Here is a 5000-nt window from a genome sequence, read left to right as displayed (position 1 = left end):
GCGCTGGGGACGGGGCTCCACCGGGGCCGGGGAGGCTCTCCCCAGCCTGGCTAGGGTTCGGAAGGTGGGACCGGGCCCTGGGCTTGAGCTCGGCCGGCGGGGCCCGGTGGTGCGCGAGCTCCCCGTCCCGCCGGCCACCAGAGGGTCCGGGCACTGGGGACGGGGCTCCACCGGGGCCCGGGGAGGCTCTCCCCAGCCTGGCTAGGGTTCAGAAGGTGGGACCGGGCCCGGGGCTTGAACTCCATCTGGCCAGGCCCCGAGGGTGCTGGAGCCCCCTGTCCCGCAGGCCACCAGAGGGTCCGGGCGCTGGGGACGGGGCTCCACCGGGGCCCGGGGAGGCTCTCCCCAGCCTGGCTAGGGTTCGGAAGGTGGGACCGGACCCGGGGCTTGAACTCCATCTGGCCAGGCCCCGAGGGTGCTGGTACCCCTCCGTCCTGCAATCCGGCCGGGGATCCGGGGTGCCCGGGACGTAGGGTCCACCGGGGCCCGGGGAGGCTCTCCCCAGCCTGGCTAGGGTTCGGAAGGTGGGACCGGACCCGGGGCTTGAACTCCATCTGGCCAGGCCCCGAGGGTGCTGGAGCCCCCTGTCCCGCAGGCCACCAGTGGGTCCGGGCGCTGGGGACGGGGCCCCACCGGGGCCCGGGGAGGCTCTCCCCAGCCTGGCTAGGGTTCGGAAGGTGGGACCGGACCCGGGGCTTGAACTCCATCTGGCCAGGCCCCGAGGGTGCTGGAGCCCCCTGTCCCGCAGGCCACCAGTGGGTCCGGGCGCTGGGGACGGGGCCCCACCGGGGCCCGGGGAGGCTCTCCCCAGCCTGGCTAGGGTTCGGAAGGTGGGACCGGACCCGGGGCTTGAACTCCATCTGGCCAGGCCCCGAGGGTGCTGGAGCCCCCTGTCCCGCAGGCCACCAGTGGGTCCGTGCGCTGGGGACGGGGCTCCACCGGGGCCCGGGGAGGCTCTCCCCAGCCTGGCTAGGGTTCGGAAGGTGGGACCGGACCCGGGGCTTGAACTCCATCTGGCCAGGCCCCGAGGGTGCTGGAGCCCCCTGTCCCGCAGGCCACCAGTGGGTCCGTGCGCTGGGGACGGGCTCCACCGGTTCCCGGGGAGGCTCTCCCCAGCCTGGCTAGGGTTCGGAAGGTGGGACCGGACCCGGGGCTTGAATTCCATCTGGCCAGGCCCCGAGGGTGCTGGAGCCCCCTGTCCCGCAGGCCACCAGTGGGTCCGTGCGCTGGGGACGGGGCTCCACCGGTTCCCGGGGAGGCTCTCCCCAGCCTGGCTAGGGTTCGGAAGGTGGGACCGGACCCGGGGCTTGAACTCCATCTGGCCAGGCCCCGAGGGTCCTGGTACCCCTCCGTCCAGCAATCCGGCCGGGGGTCCGGGGCGCCCGGGACGGAGGGTCCACCGGGGGCCCAGGGGAGGCTCTCCCCGGCCCGGCATAGGGTTTGGAAAGCCGGGACTGGGGCCGGGGCCCGGGGCTTGAGCCCCGTCCGGCAGGGCCCAGTGGTGCGGGAATCCCCCCTCCGTCCTGCAAGCCGGCCGGGGGTCGGAGGTACCCGGGACGGAGGGTCCATCAGGGCCCGGGGAGGCCTGAAGCCCCGGAGCCCTGCAGCCCCAGAGACCTGCAGCTCTGCAGCCCCCGGAACCCTGCAGCCCCAGAGCCCTGCAGCTCCGGGGCAGGCAGATTGGCGTCCTTTTGGTCCCGGCCATCTGGTCGCCCCTCTCGCCTCGGCCATCTGGTCGCCCTGGAAGTCATGATGAGGTGCCATTCGCCTCCCGGATCCCAGCGAGGGCTCCAGGAGGTCGGGTACTTTCGCGCCTTGGGTCCCCTCTGTCACCTTGTGTGCACAGATTGCAAGAAAGTCAGGTAATTTCCCTCCGGATTACTAGGGGGCAGGGTATGCCCGGACACCCCTCCAAGGCTGGTGGTTCTCTGCTAGGGGGACCAGATGGGCTATGCCTGGGTAACACCTCCCTAGGCCACCCGGGGCTTCCTTCCTCCAGGCCAACGGCTTGTCAAATTGCCCAGGACGGGCTCCATGGCTCTTGGGCAGTCGTCCCCAAGGTCTCCAGGCCGATGGCATGTCAAAGTGCCCAGGACGGGCTCCATGCGTCCCGGGCAGTCGTCCCCCGGATCTCCAGGCCGACGGCATGTCAAAGTGCCCAGGACGGGCTCCATGCGTCCCGGGCAGTCGTCCCCCGGGTCTCCAGGCCGACGGCATGTCAAAGTGCCCAGGAAGGGCTCCATGCGTCCCGGGCAGTCGTCCCCCGGATCTCCAGGCCGACGGCATGTCAAAGTGCCCAGGACGGGCTCCATGCGTCCCGGGCAGTCGTCCCCCGGGTCTCCAGGCCGACGGCATGTCAAAGTGCCCAGGACGGGCTCCATGCGTCCCGGGCAGTCGTCCCCCGGGTCTCCAGGCCGACGGCATGTCAAAATGTCCAGGACGGGCTCCATGCGTCCCGGGCAGTCGTCCCCCGGGTCTCCAGGCCGACGGCATGTCAAAGTGCCCAGGTTGGGCTCCATGCGTCCCGGGCAGTCGTCCCACGGGTCTCCGGGCCGACGGCATGTCAAAGTGCCCAGGACGGGCTCCATGCGTCCCGGGCATTCCTCCCCCCGGGCATCCGCCGCTCCCTTCCCTGGGCCGACGGCAGGTCAGATTGCCCAGGACGGGCTCCATGGGTCCCGGGCAGTCCTTCCCTGGGTGTCCGGCGCTCCCTTCTCCGGGCCGACGGCATGTCAAAGTGCCCAGGACGGGCTCCATGCGTCCCGGGCAGTCGTCCCCCGGGTCTCCAGGCCGACGGCATGTCAAAGTGCCCAGGACGGGCTCCATGCGTCCCGGGCAGTCGTCCCCCGGGTCTCCAGGCCGACGGCATGTCAAAATGTCCAGGACGGGCTCCATGCGTCCCAGGCAGTCGTCCCCCGGGTCTCCAGGCCGATGGCATGTCAAAGTGCCCAGGACGGGCTCCATGCGTCCCGGGCAGTCGTCCCCCGGGTCTCCAGGCCGACGGCATGTCAAAATGTCCAGGACGGGCTCCATGCGTCCCAGGCAGTCGTCCCCCGGGTCTCCAGGCCGACGGCATGTCAAAGTGCCCAGGACGGGCTCCATGCGTCCCGGGCAGTCGTCGTCCCGGGCGTCCGGGCCTGGGAGCTCCGGTGGTCCTCACCGTGCCTGAGGCCCAGCCGGGGTCCCCGAGCCCTGCCCGGCGTGGGCAGGCAGCAGCCCTACCACGAAGGCTCGGGGTGGGAAGCAGGGAGTCCTTTCGTTCCCGGCCACCTGGTTGCACCTTTCCCCTCGGCCATCTGGTCGCACGCAATGCTATCCAAAAGGGCGACCAGATGGCCAAACCTCCCTGGAAGTCCCTATGAGGTGCCATTTGCCTCCCCGATCCCAGCGAGGGCTCCAGGAGGTCGGGTACTTTTACGCCTTGGGTCCCCTCTGTCAACTCGTGTGCACAGATTACAAGAAAGGGGGGTAATTTTCCTCCGGATTACTAGGGGTAAGGGTATGCCCGGACACCCCTGCAAGGCTGGTGGTTCTCTGCCAGGGGGACCAGATGGGCTATGCCTGGGTAACAACACCCGGGGCTTCCCTCCTCCAGGCCAACGGCATGTCAAAGTGCCCAGGACGGGCTCCATGCATCCCGGGCAGTCGTCCCCCGGGTCTCCAGGCCAACGGCATGAGCGAGTGCCCAGGTAGGGCTCCATGCGCCCCGGGCAGTCGTCCCCCGGGTCTCCAGGCCAACGGCATGAGCGAGTGCCCAGGTCGGGCTCCATGCTTCCCGGGCAGTCGTCCCCCGGGTCTCAAGGCCGATGGCATGTCAAGGGCGGCCTCCCCACCCCGGGCTCTGTCCTTGGTCCTGCTGCGTGGCAGGGTGCCCGGGACGGGGTCCGGAGGGACCGGGGAGGCGTCCCATGCACCTCCGGGCTTGGGAGCCCCGGCTCGGTCCAGGGGCCCGGGCGGGCCGCGGGTCGGGTGCTCTGGCCCTGGTCCCTGTCTCCCAGCCTACCGCACTGCCAAGGGCCTAGGAATGGGTTCCGTTGTTCCCGGGGAGCCTCCCCTTGCTTGGCTGGGTTCAGGAGCAGTGGCTAGGGCCCCTGAGGGCCCGGGGAGGGCGGCCTCCCCACCCCGGGCTCCGTCCTTGGTCCTGCTGCATGGCAGGGTGCCCGGGACGGGGTCCGGAGGGACCGGGGAGGTGTCCCATGCACCTCCGGGCTTGGGAGCCCCGGCTGGGTCCAGGGGCCCGGGCGGGCCCCGGGTCGGGTGCTCCGGCCCTGGGCCCTGTCTCCCAGCCTGCCGCACTGCCAAGGGCCCGGGAAGGGGTTCCGATGTGCCCGGGGAGCCTCCCCTTGCTTGGCTGGGTTCAGGAGCAGTGGCTAGGGCCCCTGAGGGCCCGGGGAGGGCGGCCTCCCCACCCCGGGCTCTGTCCTTGGTCCTGCTGCGTGGCAGGGTGCCCGGGACGGGGTCCGGAGGGACCGGGGAGGCGTCCCATGCGCCTCCGGGCTTGGGAGCCCCGGCTGGGTCCAGGGGCCCGGGCGGGCCCCGGGTCGGGTGCTCCGGCCCTGGGCCCTGTCTCCCAGCCTGCCGCACGGCCAAGGGCCCGGGAAGGGGTTCCGATGTGCCCGGGGAGCCTCCCCTTGCTTGGCTGGGTTCAGGAGCAGTGGCTAGGGCCCCTGAGGGCCCGGGGAGGGCGGCCTCCCCACCCCGGGCTCTGTCCTTGGTCCTGCTGCGTGGCAGGGTGCCCGGGACGGGGTCCGGAGGGACCGGGGAGGCGTCCCATGCGCCTCCGGGCTTGGGAGCCCCGGCTGGGTCCAGGGGCCCGGGCGGGCCCCGGGTCGGGTGCTCCGGCCCTGGGCCCTGTCTCCCAGCCTGCTGCACGGCCAAGGGCCCGGGAAGGGGTTCCGATGTGCCCGGGGAGCCTCCCCTTGCTTGGCTGGGTTCAGGAGCAGTGGCTAGGGCCCCTGAGGGCCCGGGGAGGGCGGCCTCCCCACCCCGGGCTCTGTCCT

The sequence above is a fragment of the Lissotriton helveticus genome, chromosome 1_2 (genome assembly GCF_964261635.1).
Source record: "Lissotriton helveticus chromosome 1_2, aLisHel1.1, whole genome shotgun sequence".
NCBI lineage: Eukaryota > Metazoa > Chordata > Amphibia > Caudata > Salamandridae > Lissotriton > Lissotriton helveticus.
This window is presented reverse-complemented; position numbering follows the sequence as displayed.